General features: G+C 35.6%; 2 long non-coding RNA genes across 2 annotated transcripts; both read right to left on the reverse strand.

Moving 5' to 3' along the window:
* Positions 1-5,771: 5,771 nt before the first annotated feature.
* On the reverse strand, positions 5,772-8,615 carry LOC110905508. The gene is made up of 3 exons (XR_002573190.2): positions 8,377-8,615; positions 6,459-6,516; positions 5,772-5,978 (listed from the first exon to the last, which is right to left on the reverse strand). It is a non-coding gene; the product is annotated as an uncharacterized LOC110905508 (long non-coding RNA).
* A 7,593-nt stretch (positions 8,616-16,208) lies between these two features.
* Positions 16,209-19,056, reverse strand: LOC110905518. The gene is made up of 3 exons (XR_002573195.2): positions 18,818-19,056; positions 16,896-16,953; positions 16,209-16,415 (listed from the first exon to the last, which is right to left on the reverse strand). It is a non-coding gene; the product is annotated as an uncharacterized LOC110905518 (long non-coding RNA).
* Between the last annotated feature and the right edge of the window lie 601 nt (positions 19,057-19,657).

The following is a 19,657-nucleotide window of genomic DNA, read 5'->3' on the forward strand; positions in this document are numbered from 1 at the left end:
AATCGAACGGATCGAGTGATTATCTTCAAAATCACGGGAAAAACGAGATTTTGAATGAAATTAAATTGGGTTTTCTTCAAAAAAAGCTGAAGAACATGTTGACCGGGTGTTTGAATCATTGATTGATGACGAAAATCGCACTATAATGTAATGATTATTGAGATAGTATGTGAAGAAAAGGATGAAGATGGTGGGTTTGAAAATGGTGGGTTTTGAAGTTACTGGGGAGAAGAAAGAAGAAGAAATGATACGATTGACTAAAATACCCTTTCTCTTTATTTTAAATTTTGCCACATGTCATAATCCTATTGCTTCCTATCCTTCCTAGCCAAAATAAACTTCCTATTTGATCCTTACCCATACAACCTCGGACATTTATTTGGATTAATTGATACACACTTTCATACCCATTCGGTTCATTATGGTATAGGCATGGTGCCGACACTTGTTACCATTGATGCATATTTGGGTATTCGTTACTATACAACGAATAGAATAGATCAAGTTTGTACTGAATATGTATATGTGATTGTGTTTAACTAAACAGTTTGAAGATCAACGAATTTAGAGATATGTGATGTTGAATTCAAGTTGATTTGTTCCAAAATGTTCTATAGTGTCAGATACGGGTATTCGGGAACCCGTTTGATCAGTCGGAGATAAGTTTGGGATGATGCGCATAAGATTACTTGGTATTGAAATTGTGGGGTAGTCATGGATTCAAATTTGGCTATGCGACTATTATGGGCCAAAACGTAAATGAATTTTTCCGTATTAGTGCTAAAGCATCAATTTTTTAATATTTGACACAAATTTGATTACTTTCAAGCACACTTAAGAATAAAATGATTCCTCGTGTTTATATGTTTGCCCATGCCGTAGAACATAGGGTTTTCATTAGCGCGATTGCGGCCTCATTATCTACCGACATCGTTACCACTTCAGCTTCTTTACCAAGTAAATCACCAATCAGATTTCGTAGCCACAGTCCTTGGCATGAGGCTGTCGCAGCCATAAATTCAGCCTCACACGAGTTGAGAGCGACTGTTCTTTGTTTCCGCGAAACCCAAGTCACCAAATTACCTGAATAATAGAATGCTACACCATCCAAGTCATTATCATGGTTACTGTCATTTAGCATATAACTTCCTCATTACCTCCCCTGCAATATTTTAAATCAAAACCAGCTATACCTCTAATGTACCTTAGAACTTGTTTGAACCGTATTGAAGTGAGACTCCTTAGGATTCTACATATGCTTACTCACAACCCCCACCAAAAAGCTCAAGTTGAGGGGGGGGGGGGGTGAATTAGGTATCTCTGATGGCCCATAATCCTTCTGTACTTTGTCGCATCATACGGTTTCCCACCATAGTCTTTAGGCAGATGGTACTTTGGTTGCATAAGCTACGTAGTACTGTTGCATATTGATGTTGTGTGTCATGATTCCATGCATCATTTAAATGCAATGTGCGATTACTAGTCTTTCATTTGCATAAATATTCGAAGTTAGTTTCCTAATATTTAGCATAGTGGGTTAGTGTATTTTAATGTCGTTCACGTCTTTTGTATGCCTATAAAAGGGTAGTTATTTGCAATTGAAACTTTATGAATGAAAAATTAGATATTATCTAAAGTCTGCAATTTTCTTTGGAGTTTGACCCACTCAACGGGTTATTTATCTATCAACCGATTGGTACATATCACATATGGACTTTCCATCAACTTTAAGAATTTTCATAGCATAACCTGCTTGTATCAAGACAATCCCATCTTTGTTTTGATTCACTTCAATATCCCCAAATAATAAGTCAAAAAACCCAGATCACTCATCTCAAATACACATCATTTTTCTTTTAAACTCTAGGATTCCATTCTCACTTGAACTCGTGACTATCAAATCATCTACATAAACACCAACCATAAGAATTAAGTTATGTTTATGTACCTTATACATGGCTTATTCATGTGCGCATCTAGTGAATCCAAGTTCTTGAGTGAACTGTCCAATTGTATGTTCCATGCTCGTGGAGCCTGCCTCAAACCATACAAAGCTTTGTTTAACTAGTAAACATACTCTTCTTTTTTCCTTTGATTAGGAAATCCAATGGCTTCTTGACATATACATCTTCCTTCAATTCACCGTTTAGGAAGACGGACTTTACATCCAAATGATGCACAAACCACCCCTCCTTTGTTTCCAATGCTAAAATTAGTCGAATTGTTTCGATTCCTGCCACTCATGCAAATGTATCTTTGAAATCAATTCCCCTCTTCTGAACATAGCCTTTAGCTATGAGGCATGCCTTGTGCTTAATCACGTTTCCATCTGCTTTGTGTTTTGATGGTAACTTGGTTAAAAACCATGTGTTATTTCCTTGATTGAATCAAGCTCTTCACTCATTGCCTTACAACATGTTATTTCTGTTGCAGCCTCTTCATATGAGACTGGCTCATCATCAATTAACAATAGCTCACCTTCCTGTTATACATCTCTTGTACCTCTTCTTCGTCAATGGTTGTCACATTCTTGTTTCTTGATAAATTCCATTGACGGAATCCTTGGAAAGGGGTGTCATCAAATGGCACATCACCAATGGTTGTCAGGTCAAATAAGTCGGGTGAAATGTTTGAAACATGAGTCATATTAACACATCGAGTTGTATTGGGTGAATCCTATCGGATGTGTATGTCAAAGACACTGTATGGGCCTTAAGGTGTCTTATTATGATTTAGGGCATGTATAGGTCTTCACACGCAATCACGGGATTTTCTTATCTTTAGTTGTTATCTGGAGTATTTTGTTGTGCTGACCAAGTGGATGAATTTCGCGACCCCTATTTTATATATTTTTTCTTTTAAATACTCGGGGGGGGGGGCATGTTGTAGAAATCATTTGGAACCGGAAAGTATATGTGAGACACAGTAGTTTGGGATGACGTCAACTTTGGTCTAGGAGTGCATGAATAGATATGAATTATCGCGCCTAAGTCCCAAGCATATCTATAATCGTTAACTTTGGGAAGACATGAGAAATATGAATAGTACTATTTGGACCGACACCACCACCCTTGGTTAGTCAGTTTAAGCATGATCGGAGGTCGATCTAGTGATATTGTCCTTGGTTATTTAAATGCTAAGCGGTAGATCATTTGTGGGCAGCGATATTGATCTTTTATGACAATACCATATTGACATTAAGTCGAGTCTTGATCTTTAGAGCCCATGGTAACTAGACACCTTAAATACGTGATTGACCTTTATGACACGAAGTTATATTTAAGACTCTTGGAATTCGTAGGAAATTGGTATTTTGAAAAGATGTGACATTTTTAGACATTTGGCATTGAAAACACATGTCACTTTGAGACATTTGGTATTTGAAAACACGTGTCATTTTGAGCCATTTGGTATTGGAAATACATGTCATTTTGAGATATTTGTTATTGAAACGCGTATTATTTTGAGACATTTGGTATTGAAAACACATGTCATTTTGACACATTTGGTAGGCATTTGGTATTGAAAACATGTGTGATACTAAGACATTTGGTATTTAAAAACATGTGTCATTTTGAGACATTTGGTATTTTGAAAAACATGTGTCCTTTTGAGCGATATGATATTTGAAAACATGTGATGTTTTGAGTTATTTGGTATTTGAAAATATATGACACTTAGAGACATTTGGTGTTTCAAGACGTTTGGTATATTGAATCTACAGATATCGTGTAAAAACTTTCGTAGCGATATAGAGTATCTTTTTTATATTGTAAGTTATAGCGAGTGTCGACACTGTACCAGTACGTGACGGATCGAACTATATCACTCCAGTAATATCGGTACCACGTTGATTCCAACCGAGCAAGATATTCACTTTTATGGTTTTCCATCGATGTAAACACGTGTCGATATCCTTTTGGGCATGTCGTGATTGTTTTTTGGGTTTTATCTTTTCGGTACCAATATTGTAATGAATCGAACCGATACCAACCGAATTTCTGCCGCAACGCGTGAGGGAATTCTACTAGTTAGGATTTCGTTAAATGAAAAAAACATTCCAGAAGTTCTTGAGATTTAGAAGAATAGAGAGCCGTTTTGTTAAACCAATACATCCAATACCTATTCATACAAACACATAGGGGCAAAAATGGTTAAGGAAACTGAAGAAACAGTGGTTAACCGAGAGTTAGTCCACGGGTCGAGTCTCGTTAAGTAGGGTTAATCCCTCCTTTCCTCAATCGATGGCTGGGTCGTCCTCTATTTCGTCTCCTGCACAATTAAATACACCGTGACTCGCAATAAGGAGAATGAGGTGGGCGTTGCTCCTTGTTACCACCCTCCGACATGAGAATAAGTATTTGCTTTGGAAGCAAGATAAGTATTTAAGTAGTAATTGTGAGAGAGCAGATTAGCATTGCCTCAAATCTGGTTCGGGATGGGTCTTTATAGCCGAAGGGTGAAGGAGAATGGCCAATGGGCCGTTTCATGGGCCTAGGGCCCGACTGACAACTTGCAGCTTTTTGTAGACGTGACAGGAGCGTAGGTCACGGGAGTGTTGGGAGCACGCGGAGGTGTTGCAATGTGTCCTTCTATATCGGTTGCACGAAGGAACACCCGCCACGTGGCCTGCTGGGGTTGTCAGTCTGTCTACATACGTTCATGCATGTGGGCTGGGCAGCTACGCATTAGGCGGTCAGCTGGCCGCTGTTCCCGGGAATACCACTTGCTGGTTGGTCATGGAAGTCAAAATGACAGTTCCACTTGTATAACAATAGGATGCGGTTTTGCACCGCATCGCTACATGCGGTAAACTGTGAACAGTCCCCCTGTCTAGTGTTGCTTCCACGCGCAAGTTACAAGTGGGTGGAATGCTGGATTAATGGTCGAATGGGTGTCCTTGAAATCAGTTGGGAGAAGATACTAGGTCGAGGCCTTTTGCTCCTGTTTCATGTTTATTAATTGGTCGGTTGATCGTTATATCCGATACGGATTGAGTAGAGTCGTCATCAACTCAAATGATGGTACTAGAAGCGGTGTAGAAACGATGAGTAAGTTCAGGCTGACGCTGAAGCATCTCATAGTAACGTTGCGGAAACTTCGAACCAACCTTTGAGTGTGCTATACGAATGCTATCATACTGATAAAAGCTGTGTGAAGTGGATTATCACGGTTCAAATTTAATTGCCACCTTGTTGTTGCTTTATGCTCATCAATTGGACATGAAATGATGATCCCCTTTTGCTTGGTGGTTCATGTTCGTCAATTGGTCATCTGTTTTGATGTTGATATCCTAGTTTGGGCGCTTAATTTGAGATTCCTTCTGATAGTACAAGTCGTTTATCATCAGTCGTGCTTACGCCAAAAACGCAACACACTTTTTTGGAAACAATGGGTAGATAAACAAGGTCATAAACAGACTAGTTTCCTCCGTTGTTGAACTTCTTGTTCTCAAGTTCACAATGATTATCAAGAGTCTGCATCAATAGCTACGGAGTCTCGGTTTCAGTTGTTTGATGTTTATGAACTAGTCGTTTGTCCGAGTGTTCTTTCTTTGAATAAATGGGATTTATTTAAAAGTAAAGAACACTGAAACGAGTTCTTCTTACTGTATAAAACTGCGATGCATCAGCCAACGCAGGTGGTTTTGTTGTTGTGTTGTGGTCCACCACTTTTTGTGTTGTCACACCCCGATTTTCGGTTTATGCGGAAGCGTATGGCAAGGTGTGACGAGAGCGGCAATCGTTACAATCAATCGAGTAAACAACATATTTGAAACATAAAAGATGTTCATCCATACATTTGATTCGAAACCATAATTTACATTACATATTTCTTGTTTAAAACTTGAAACAACAACAACTTTAACTACATTATTCAAAGTTCAAAACATAACAACTGAAAACGGATGACATCACAAAAGCTTGCGTTCTTGATAACCACTTGAACATATTTTTCCAAAGCCGTCCACTAATCTCCTGTAATACATGTTAATTTTGAAAACGTCAACGAAAGTTGAGTGAATTCATGTTATTTTGTTTTTGCATCAAATGAGTCTCCAAAATATTTGAAGTAATAAAATTCGTTTTTGTATAGTATGATAAAAAAAATTGTATGATCATTAGTGTGTTGCAAGGACACTAATATGTATGCCGAATAGGAGGCAACCAAACCTTGACAATTTATCGTGTGTGTCAACGACACTAGTTTGGACACAAAGGCACTCTTGACGATCGTGGTTATCGTTGTCGTTAAGAGTGGGGCTTGCCAAAACCCAAATAGATCTATCCGTTTGTTCCTCGGTACTTGTTTATTCATTAATGGCCCCTTTATTTTAACACCTATCCGCATGTGATCAAAATAGTTTCATTGTATTATCATACTATTTGTAACATGTATACATCCCCGAAGTTTAAAACTATAAACATTCAAAGTAAAGGGGGAAAACATGAACTCACAGATTTGCGTTCCGTGCAAATCTCTATTCAATTCCTTGTTCGCGGTTCGTTTCTTGACCTACAAGTGTTCTAATCTAGTTAGACACTTAGGTTTGTTTTTGTGTATCATACAAATATTCTATCTCTTATTTTGTTTTTGTGTTTTTCATATATATATAACTTCCTTGTATATATATATTTATTTTATTTTATTTGTGTTTGAATGGGCTTAATTTATGTTTTAGAATTTAAGTCCATTTTGGGTATTTTGTTTATGGGCCTAGCCCAAATAACTTTGTTTAAAATGGGTCAAGCCCAAATTAATTTGTAGGGGTGGGCCTTAGCCCAAAACATTTTATAAATGTAGGCCTAGCCCAATTTAGTATATAGTTGTGGACTTAGCCCAAATAACTTGTGTAAGAATGAGCCTAGCCTAAATTGTTTTCTAAAATATATCTAGTCCATAATAATTTATAAATATTGGGTTTTTAGCCCAAGTATTTTGTAAAGTGGGTTTTAGCCCAATTTTGACTAAAAATACATTTTAGTCCATTGTTTTGTAAAAGTGGGCCTAGCCCAAATTTTATTTATGAGAAATGGGCATTAGCCCAATTTTTAATTTATGGACTAGTTTTCAAAATGCAAAACTTTGGGCTAGTGAAAAATAATAATAGTAATACTATTTTTATAAAAATCTAGTTTTTCTAAAAATCATTATTTATGCCAAAGTTGAACATTTTAGTGCATAAACTTGTGTGACGGTTCATATTTTATTCTAGTCGTTTACTACTTGTCGGTTTTATTTATTCATATCGTTTGTCCCGTTTGTGTTGTCCGTCACGTTTTACCATTTGCTTTGTTTGTGCCATTTTTGTTTGTCCAAAAGTTCATATAGTCCAATAGTGTCCGAATTTGTCCATTTGTGTTTTCGTGTCCAAGGATGGACATTTTATTTCGTTTTCAAGTTTATATATATATTTTGTAATTTTTATGGATGTGTAACAGTTTTGCATTTGTTCCTACTAGAACTAACATATGATGTACACATCAAAATATATAAACTTATGATACTTGATGAATACTTTTGTAAGTACACATTTTATCCAAAAATATATACTTGTCATTTTTATTTAGAAATCTTTTTATAAAACATGGATTTATGACTTTGTCCAAAATTTGTTTAACCATGTTTAAAGACTCCAAATAATTGTTTTAGTAACAAACTTCTTTGTTTAACAACTTTTAACACATCACAAAATTTATAAAAAATTTTGCCATAGTTTTGTTTGAAATATGAATTTTCCCCAAGTTTATACAAAACTTGTTTTCAAATTATTTCAATACAAAACATCATCAAGTATCAATATCTATCAAAATTTGTCAACAAAAGTAGCATGAACATGATATTGTTCTTATCTTTCCCAAAAAGGAAACTTTATTAATTATTTTTGCCAAAAAAATTGTAGAAAGAGATTTTATGAAAAACTCTTGTTTTAGATGTCTTACAAAGTCATTTGAAGCATAAACACGTATTCAAAATGTTTACTACTAACACATTTGTTGTTCTTGATTGTTTCCAGAAATGGAAACTTTATTCAATAAATTTTTCAAAAATTTATTTTCTTGTTTTTAAATGGTTTTTCACATTTTACTAGCATGCATGTTCATCAAAAACTCATGTTCATCACTTTGTTGATGAATCTTGGTTGATCCTACATGCATGTATGTAGATCATATTTTTGAGTAAGAATAACCAAGATTCAAGTTTATTAGCCTAGATTTCTCCAAGTTCATCTCATAATCATAGAAAAATCATGTTTAAAAATAATGATTTTTAGTTGTTTCTTGTTAATTTTTATTATTATTTTTTTTAAGTGGGTTTATGATGAACTTGTAAAAGAAATCAAGAACAAAAGTAAGACTAGTGTGATGTTCTTACAATTTTTGCTAGGAATTAAGGATGAAGATAAGGAAAATCTTGATGATCTAAGGCTTCTAGTTCCACCAAAAATGCTCCAAATAGCTTTTCTAGTCTCACAAGTGTTTTTGATATATCCATGAACCTCCATTTTTGCATAAACTCTTGAGTTTGAGATTTGAAAATGTGAAGATGATGGATGTTTGGTTTGGTCGAAATTTTTGAAGAGAGAGAGTGGAAGAGTGGTAAAATTTGATGGTTTTTAGATTATGGTGGAAGGTGGAGTGTAAGAAACATCAAAACCTTGGAAAATGCCACTAATCATACACTTCTTGTTCCAACAAAGCAATCTAGATGAGTAAGCTTAGATGGGGGGACCCACTTGAACGAAAATCAGCCAAAAATGGGGCTATTTTGCTGAATTTTTTTATTAAAATCTCATTTAAACAATAAACTTTAGTATTTTTTTTTAGAACTTTGACATTTTATATAAAAATATCTACAAGGTTTTAAGCTCTAATATTTTAAAGTAGTGTGACACTAGGTAAAACTAGTTCACCAAAATTTTTAGTTTGTAATTCGGGTGAAAAAGTCGGTTCGGGTCCTGTACCGGGTTAAATACTGACACCGTGTTTTGTTTAGATAAATACATGACAAAAATTATTTTTGCACATGTTTTATCATCCAAATAATTAATACAACTTTTTGGACTAAAAATTTTATTATTTTTGACACGGTTCCGGTACCGGCTTTTCTGACTGGCAGTTTACTGAACTAGCCGTGCAGCTTAACGCAATAAAATTCGATTGCGGATTTTGTGTCGTTTTTAATACCTATAATATTTATATTATTTATGTCAAATAATATTTATTTTTGGGTTTTCGGACTGTTACTGTTTCGTTCTGCGGAATGCTGTACATTTCCATAGGATTGCTGTATTATTCTGCTGACTTGGACAATTTGGTTTTTAATTGGAATTTTGTAAATAATAAGGCACATATTATTTTTGGACAAAGCTTTTTATAGAATATTTGTGTAGACATATCCGTATGTCTTGTTTTTATCGTGTCAGACTGTACCGCGACTAGTACTGACAAGTATTGTTTAATCGCGTTCCTATTGTTAGTCTAGGATATTGTTTCCAATCGCAACGGATTTGTTATCATAATTGACTATGATTTTTGTAATTCCTAGACTCTCAAGACTTTAATTAATTAAAATCAAGTCGTATACGCGAAAATAAAAATTTAAATAGTTGTTCAGGTTGTACGGAATTACCGGAATTTTGCCGATTGTCACATTCTCCCCCTGTTAAAGGAAATTTCGTCCCGAAATTTTAGGTTGCGTTACTCTTCGTTGGGACTTTCTTAAACAAATGAGGGTACTTCTTCTTGTTTTCGTCTTCTCGTTCCCATGTGAACTCGGGTCCTCGTTTCGAGTTCCATCGGACTTTGATTTGTTTGATACGACTTCTCCTTGTTTTGTGTATCTTTGAATCTAGAATCTCAACAGGTTCTTCGATCAAATGGAGTTTGTCGTCTACATGGATTTCGTCCGGAGGAATAATAAGTGATTCATTCGAAAGATACTTTTCAAATTCGACACATGAAAAGTGTCGTGAACGTTACTGAGTGTTTCAGGTAGTTTTAACTTGTAGGCGACATTTCCAATCTTTTCCAAGATTTCGTATGGTCCTATGTATCTCGGGCTAAGTTTCCCTTGCTTACCAAATCTAGCTACGCCTTTCCACGGCGAGACTTTTAGCAACACCTTGTCTCCAACCTCAAAAGACAACGGTTTGCGGCGTCTGTCCACGTAGCTTTTCTGTCTGTCTCGAGCCGCCTTGATACGGTCTCAAATTTTGAATATTTTATCGGTAGTTTCTTGAACTAACTCAGGACCTAACATTTGTTTGTCGCCTAGTTCCGCCCAACATAGCGGAAATCGACACTTTCGGCCATATAACGCTTCGAATGGTCCGGCTTTAATACTCGTGTGATAACTAGTATTGTATGAGAACTCTGCTAAAGGCAAGTGAGTGTCCCAATTTCCACCTAAGTCCATCACACAAGCACGCAACATGTCTTCTAGAGTTTGAATTATGCTTTCACTTTGGCCGTCTGTTTGGGGATGAAAGGTCGTACTCAAATTTAATTGGGAATCCAAAGGCCTTTTGAAAAGACTGCCAAATCCTTGATATAAAACGACCGTCTCGGTCAGAGATTATTGACAAAGTTACACCATGTCTTGCTGAAATTTCTCTGAGATAGATTTCAGCTAACTTCTCAGTACTATCTTTCTCACGAATAGGCAAGAAGTGAGCTGACTTGATTAATCGGTCAATGATTACCCAAATCATGTCGTGACCACGGGAAGTTCTGGGTAATTTAGTTAAGAAATCCATAGAAATATGTTTCCATTTTCAATTAGGGATTTCGGGTTGTTGTAGCATTCCAAAAGGTTTTTTTTTTTTTTTTTTTGGTACTCGGCCTTAATTTTAGCACATGTTAGACATTTTCCAACATATGTCGCAATATCACCATTGATATTAGGCCACCAATAAAATTCCTTGAGATCGTGGTACATCTTATCTGCTCTAGGATGTAACGAACATTTGGATTTATGAGCCTCGTCAAGATTTAGGTCTCGAAGACCACCAAAACGAGGAATCCAAATTCTATTCATGAAATATAAGGCTCCATTCTCTTTTGGCTGTAGTTGTTTTTCCATACCTCTAAGCATTTCTGCTTTGACATTTTCTGATTTTAATGCTTCTTGCTGAGCATCTCATTCGAGAGGTAAGTTTGTTATGAATTGTGAGTCTTAAAGATCGCACACGCAAAGGTTTAACTCGTTCCTTTCGACTTAATGCATCCGCGACAACGTTCGCTTTGCCCGGATGATATTTGATCTCACAATCGTAGTCATTCAACAATTCGACCCATCGTCTTTGGCGCATATTTAACTCTTTCTAGTTAAATATATGTTGAAGACTCTTGTGATCCGTGAATATCGTGCATTTGGTACCATAAAGGTAATGACGCCAAATTTTTAGTTCAAATACGACTGCACCTAACTCTAGGTCATGGGTGGTATAGTTCCTTTCGTGTATCTTTAGTTGGTGTGATGCGTATGCAATAACTTTTTCCCTTTGCATTAACACGCATCCTAACCCTTGTCGTGAGGCATCACAATAGACTACGAAATCATCCGTACCGTCTAGGAGTGACAGAATTGGTGCATTATAGAGTTTGTCTTTAAGCAGTTGAAAAGCTGCTTCTTGTTTCTCTCCCCATTCAAAGTTCTTATCTTTTAAGTGAGAGAAGTAAGGGATTGTGCAATCTTCGAGAAGTTCTCAATGAATCTTTGATAATAACCGGCCAATCCTAGGAATTGACGTATTTCAGTCGGTGTCTTTGGTGCACTCCAATTCTTTATGGCCTTAATTTTCGATGGATCAACATGTATGCCTTTCTCGTTGACTACATGTCCGAGAAATTGAACTTCGCGAAGCCAAAATTCGCATTTAGAAAATTTCGCATACAGTTTCTCCTTTTTTCAACAACTCAATGATAGTTCTAAGATGGTGCTCGTGTTCGTCCTTGTTTCGTGAGTATATCAATATATCACCGACAAGCACTATCACGAATTTGTCAAAGTAAGGCTTGCACACGCGGTTCATTAAGTCCATGAACACCGCTGGTGCATTTGTTAAGCCAAAAGGCATAACAAGGAACTCGTAATGTCCGTAGCGAGTTCGGATTGCCGTTTTTGGAACACTTTCTTCTTGAACTCTGAGTTGATGGTATCATGATCTCAAATCAATCTTCGAATAATAGCTCAATCCTTGTAGTTGATCAACTAGATTGTCAATCCTCGGTAATGGATACCAATTCTTGATTGTGAGTATATTCAACTCCCGATAGTCTATGCACATCCTAAAACTTCCGTCCTTCTTCTTCACGATTAACACTGGAGCTCCCCAGGGTGAGTAGCTTGGTCTAATTAAAACCTTTGTCCAACAACTCTTGAAGTTGTGTGGACAATTCTTGCATTTCCAAAGGAGCAGACTGGTATGGAGACTTTGCCACAGGTACGACACCTGGAATTAAGTCTATTCGGAATTCGACTTGTCGTTGTGGAGGTATTCCCGACAAATCTTCAGGAAAAACTTCAGGGAATTCCTTAACATCCGGGATTTCCTCAAGTTTTAGCTCCATGGCCTTTTTGTCAACTATGTGCGCTAAGAATGCTATACATCCTTTTCGTAGGCACTTTCGGGTTTTCATACAGGAAATTCATAACAGCATTTTGTTTGTCTCATCAAGAACAAGAAGTGTTTCGTTATTAGGAAGGGGAATTCGAATGATCTTGTCGTAACATACGATTTCGGATTGATTGATGGATAGCCAATCCATTCCAATTACAATATCAAAACTACCTAGTTGAATAGGTATTAGGTCAATTTTGAATTTTCTTGCTCCTAGTTCTAAGGAACATCCTTTAACAATTTTATCAGATTCAATCACCTTTCCATTCGCTAATTCGATAGTGAACGGAATATCTAGTTTAATTGACTTTAGTCCAAGTATATCTTTAAATTCTAAAGATATAAAACTAAAATCTGCACCGATATCAAACAAAATAGAAGCAAAATGATCGTTGACAGGGAACGTATCGGGATCATGTTTGGATCCTGTCGTGCCTCTTGAGGTCCAATTACAAAGGCTCTTCTGCGGCCTTTGTTCTCTTTGGGACAGTCCTTCCTGAAGTGTCCCATATCACCATAATTAAAACAGCCTTGGGTTCTCCCTCGTTCTTTATCGTTACCACTGCCTCCTTCTTTGTTAACCACCTCGTTGTTACCCCAACATTTTTCTGTGCGGTGACTCATTTTCCCGCATTTATCACACTTGGTGGCTTGGCATCCACCATAGTGGTGATAACCACACTGTTTACACTTAGGTGCATTTCCATTATATTTCTTACCACTCTTTTCCGTTGTGGCAACGAATGCCTTGGTTTTTCTTACTCGTAGGGGTTTTCTTATGTTTGTTGTTCGACATAGAACCTTTCTTGAAATATGAATACTTTCTCTTATTGTTACTCGAAGTAGACTCCACATGCGTCTCCTTTTTCACCGCACCTTTATTCAGTTTTCCCATCCTTACTACATCCTCATAAGACTTAAGGCAAGAGTTATAGCCTGAGCAATTCTCAATATGGTTCCTCCAGTTCCACCATTGTTTGCAGTATGGTTTGCTTCATGTTGTACGACTGCTTCTGCAACTCACTGGTTCAGTAGAGCAGCAAGCTCAGCTCGTGTTATAGGTAAGGGTTCCGTTTGGGCTTAAAAAGTGTTATTTCGTTCTGGTGCCATGATCTTCATATATATATAAAATATATATCGAAGAGATTAGACATGATCGAAAATAAAAACATGTCGTCACGCACTATGATCATAAGGTCAAGATAGATCATAATGATACTTATGCAAATCTTTCGCACCATATTCATCACATCCTTGCAGGGATGTAAAATAAATTACAACAGTGTGTCAATAAGAAAATACCAACTTATATATGCCATGTCACCTTTTTACAATTATTTTAGTGAAGAAAACAAAAATAATCTCGGAGTTACATCACTTCGGTCGATACACGACATATCGTAATATATAAAATAAGGTGAAGTCTTTTCTTCACATTGTTCCTGATTGATATTAAGTCTCCAAGTCTTCAACAGTCTTTAGTCTTTCACAAAATCGGGTATACTTCCCAAAAGTTAGTAATTAAACATAACTACCGTGGTGTGGGATGTGTAAGTGAAAACTTAGAAATTAGACTGTGAAGGCACGTAACCTCCTCCTCGAGACCAAAAATGTGCCTAATGGTGGCAGTCGAGTGGTTCTCAAGGGTATGAATGTGTTCCTCAAATGATAGAGGCACTTTGTGGAATGTAGAGTGTGGAGGTACTGATAGGGGAAAAAATGATTGTAATGGGCCATTTCGGGGGAGGTCGAGTAGCAGAAATCTGAGTCTTATGATCATAGACTCACCGAAAGGGAAAACTAAGATGAATCTTGGAAGATAAAACTCATAGTTTATAGTAATAAGCAGAAAATGGCATGGACGATAAGGATTAGATGGGTTCATGTCCGGTGGTGGAGATTGAGAATGTGCATCGGAATAGTAAGGTGGAAAGTCGTGGGTGATAGGATGTATGTGTTGTCCATATGCCTTAGCAGGACAACCATCTGTTCAGTAGGGGAAAACTAAGCATTTACCCCTATCCTTACAGTATGTATTCCATACTCTATGGACCTTGGTCGTCCAAAGTAAGGAAAGTCCTTCATCGCATTAACTCATGTGACGAATACATTGGTATTGTTTGAGCTCAATGAGTTCCAACAAAGTTGTTATGATTTCTATAGATGTCGAATGGAATATGGTAAGAGACTTGCGCCATGGCTCGTGCCATATTACCCTTTTGAGACAAAACGAATGTCAAATAACGGATTTAATCGCAATAACTCCAATAAATATGATAAGGTGTTATAGGCATCGTGAGATTAACCCAAATGTTGGAGTTTTAGAATGTTTGAGGAAAATCCTTCCTGGATGATTTTCCTAATTTGTTTGCTTAGATGACTAGTCTCAACTGACTTGTGATATAGATCGGATGCTAGGCACGAAATCAATACGTGTAGTTTTTAATGTATTGTGGGGAATCATAGTAATCACCTTAGTTAGCATTCTAAGAAATGGAAAAATTGAATTCTCAAGTAACAACTCAAGAATTTTGAATAGGTAGTGATCATTAGTCTGACCCGCAGGACCCACCAGGATTTCCATCCACTGCAAGTTATTATTACGTGGGCCCCCGTAATAATAAATTGCCTTGTATAGTCACCCTAGCGTTCCCTCGTTCAAAACAGACGATCAGTTGGAGAGGGGAACATGACTGTCTATTTACCTTTAACATAGAATGGACCTGCGTGATGGTCCACGCGTTAATACTTGTAGCCATCGTTCGCGGAATGGCACGGCGTTAAGAAATATAAGTAAAGAGGATTCTTAACAATAATGGTTTAATGGGCACCTTCAAGATGAGTGTTTCATCTTCCTTATCTTGAAAAGAATGTCACCAATCATGATTAATATGAACCATAGGAACCTCGTTCCTACTAATAGAGTGTTCGTCCAAGGCTACCACCTCCGCCTCATTGTCATCGTCGAGGTCAAGCATTTTCCGTATCTGAGGGAAAACAACCATCTTTTATGGAATGTCAAGCTTAGGGTTTCACTTAGGGAATACGCCCTACCATAAGCTCATCAACAGATGCGAGGTCAATACGCTTGTTATGAGAATCCAGAATATTAGAATTTGAGTACAAAGATATCATGGTCATGGCAAAATAATCCGTACAACGTATACCTGTGAACAACTTATAAATAATCGATTTTTGGGCAACTGTACTTTTGTTTTCATTGTTGTTATATCGTATATCGTTTCCAGTTCGACTTATTGTTATCGTGTCTAAACCCCATAGACTTGTACCAAATAAACTAGTCTTTGGTATTATCGTTTCGAACTATCGTTCAATACTACTACATAGTATCCTTGCATTTTTGTTTTGTATTAGTGGACGCTTTGTAAAAATATAATGTAGAACGCTTGTTGTAAACAACATCGTTTTGAAATTGTAGACTAGACTTAAAAAGAATCTTAGTTCACTACAATTGATGCTCTGATACCAGGTCTGTCACACCCCGATTTTCGGTTTATGCGGAAGCGTATGGCAAGGTGTGACGAAAGCGGCAATCGTTACAATCAATCGAGTAAACAACATATTTGAAACATAAAAGATGTTCATCCATACATTTGATTCGAAACCATAATTTACATTACATATTTCTTGTTTAAAACTTGAAACAACAACAACTTTAACTACATTATTCAAAGTTCAAAACATAACAACTGAAAACGGATGACATCACAAAAGCTTGCGTTCTTGATAACCACTTGAACATATTTTTCCAAAGCCGTCCACTAATCTCCTGTAATACATGTTAATTTTGAAAACGTCAACGAAAGTTGAGTGAATTCATGTTATTTTGTTTTTGCATCAAATGAGTCTCCAAAATATTTGAAGTAATAAAATTCGTTTTTGTATAGTATGATAAAAAAAATTGTATGATCATTAGTGTGTTGCAAGGACACTAATATGTATGCCGAATAGGAGGCAACCAAACCTTGACAATTTATCGTGTGTGTCAACGACACTAGTTTGGACACAAAGGCACTCTTGACGATCGTGGTTATCGTTGTCGTTAAGAGTGGGGCTTGCCAAAACCCAAATAGATCTATCCGTTTGTTCCTCGGTACTTGTTTATTCATTAATGGCCCCTTTATTTTAACACCTATCCGCATGTGATCAAAATAGTTTCATTGTATTATCATACTATTTGTAACATGTATACATCCCCGAAGTTTAAAACTATAAACATTCAAAGTAAAGGGGGAAAACATGAACTCACAGATTTGCGTTCCGTGCAAATCTCTATTCAATTCCTTGTTCGCGGTTCGTTTCTTGACCTACAAGTGTTCTAATCTAGTTAGACACTTAGGTTTGTTTTTGTGTATCATACAAATATTCTATCTCTTATTTTGTTTTTGTGTTTTTCATATATATATAACTTCCTTGTATATATATATTTATTTTATTTTATTTGTGTTTGAATGGGCTTAATTTATGTTTTAGAATTTAAGTCCATTTTGGGTATTTTGTTTATGGGCCTAGCCCAAATAACTTTGTTTAAAATGGGTCAAGCCCAAATTAATTTGTAGGGGTGGGCCTTAGCCCAAAACATTTTATAAAGGTAGGCCTAGCCCAATTTAGTATATAGTTGTGGACTTAGCCCAAATAACTTGTGTAAGAATGAGCCTAGCCTAAATTGTTTTCTAAAATATATCTAGTCCATAATAATTTATAAATATTGGGTTTTTAGCCCAAGTATTTTGTAAAGTGGGTTTTAGCCCAATTTTGACTAAAAATACATTTTTAGTCCATTGTTTTGTAAAAGTGGGCCTAGCCCAAATTTTATTTATGAGAAATGGGCATTAGCCCAATTTTTAATTTATGGACTAGTTTTCAAAATGCAAAACTTTAGGCTAGTGAAAAATAATAATAGTAATACTTGTATTTTTATAAAAATCTAGTTTTTCTAAAAATCATTATTTATGCCAAAGTTGAACATTTTAGTGCATAAACTTGTGTGACGGTTCATATTTTATTCTAGTCGTTTACTACTTGTCGGTTTTATTTATTCATATCGTTTGTCCCGTTTGTGTTGTCCGTCACGTTTTACCATTTGCTTTGTTTGTGCCATTTTTGTTTGTCCAAAAGTTCATATAGTCCAATAGTGTCTGAATTTGTCCATTTGTGTTTTCGTGTCCAAGGATGGACATTTTATTTCGTTTTCAAGTTTATATATATATTTTGTAATTTTTATGGATGTGTAACAGTTTTGCATTTGTTCCTACTAGAACTAACATATGATGTACACATCAAAATATATAAACTTATGATACTTGATGAATACTTTTGTAAGTACACATTTTATCCAAAAATATATACTTGTCATTTTTATTTAGAAATCTTTTTATAAAACATGGATTTATGACTTTGTCCAAAATTTGTTTAACCATGTTTAAAGACTCCAAATAATTGTTTTAGTAACAAACTTCTTTGTTTAACAACTTTTAACACATCACAAAATTTATAAAAAATTTTGCCATAGTTTTGTTTGAAATATGAATTTTCCCCAAGTTTATACAAAACTTGTTTTCAAATTATTTCAATACAAAACATCATCAAGTATCAATATCTATCAAAATTTGTCAACAAAAGTAGCATGAACATGATATTGTTCTTATCTTTCCCAAAAAGGAAACTTTATTAATTATTTTTGCCAAAAAAATTGTAGAAAGAGATTTTATGAAAAACTCTTGTTTTAGATGTCTTACAAAGTCATTTGAAGCATAAACACGTATTCAAAATGTTTACTACTAACACATTTGTTGTTCTTGATTGTTTCCAGAAATGGAAACTTTATTCAATAAATTTTTCAAAAATTTATTTTCTTGTTTTTAAATGGTTTTTCACATTTTACTAGCATGCATGTTCATCAAAAACTCATGTTCATCACTTTGTTGATGAATCTTGGTTGATCCTACATGCATGTATGTAGATCATATTTTTGAGTAAGAATAACCAAGATTCAAGTTTATTAGCCTAGATTTCTCCAAGTTCATCTCATAATCATAGAAAAATCATGTTTAAAAATAATGATTTTTAGTTGTTTCTTGTTAATTTTTATTATTATTTTTTTTAAGTGGGTTTATGATGAACTTGTAAAAGAAATCAAGAACAAAAGTAAGACTAGTGTGATGTTCTTACAATTTTTGCTAGGAATTAAGGATGAAGATAAGGAAAATCTTGATGATCTAAGGCTTCTAGTTCCACCAAAAATGCTCCAAATAGCTTTTCTAGTCTCACAAGTGTTTTTGATATATCCATGAACCTCCATTTTTGCATAAACTCTTGAGTTTGAGATTTGAAAATGTGAAGATGATGGATGTTTGGTTTGGTCGAAATTTTTGAAGAGAGAGAGTGGAAGAGTGGTAAAATTTGATGGTTTTTAGATTATGGTGGAAGGTGGAGTGTAAGAAACATCAAAACCTTGGAAAATGCCACTAATCATACACTTCTTGTTCCAACAAAGCAATCTAGATGAGTAAGCTTAGATGGGGGGACCCACTTGAACGAAAATCAGCCAAAAATGGGGCTATTTTGCTGAATTTTTTTATTAAAATCTCATTTAAACAATAAACTTTAGTATTTTTTTTAGAACTTTGACATTTTATATAAAAATATCTACAAGGTTTTAAGCTCTAATATTTTAAAGTAGTGTGACACTAGGTAAAACTAGTTCACCAAAATTTTTAGTTTGTAATTCGGGTGAAAAAGTCGGTTCGGGTCCTGTACCGGGTTAAATACTGACACCGTGTTTTGTTTAGATAAATACATGACAAAAACTATTTTTGCACATGTTTTATCATCCAAATAATTAATACAACTTTTTGGACTAAAAATTTTATTATTTTTGACACGGTTCCGGTACCGGCTTTTCTGACTGGCAGTTTACTGAACTAGCCGTGCAGCTTAACGCAATAAAATTCGATTGCGGATTTTGTGTCGTTTTTAATACCTATAATATTTATATTATTTATGTCAAAT

The sequence above is a fragment of the Helianthus annuus genome, chromosome 2, assembly GCF_002127325.2.
Source record: "Helianthus annuus cultivar XRQ/B chromosome 2, HanXRQr2.0-SUNRISE, whole genome shotgun sequence".
NCBI classification, from domain to species: domain Eukaryota; kingdom Viridiplantae; phylum Streptophyta; class Magnoliopsida; order Asterales; family Asteraceae; genus Helianthus; species Helianthus annuus.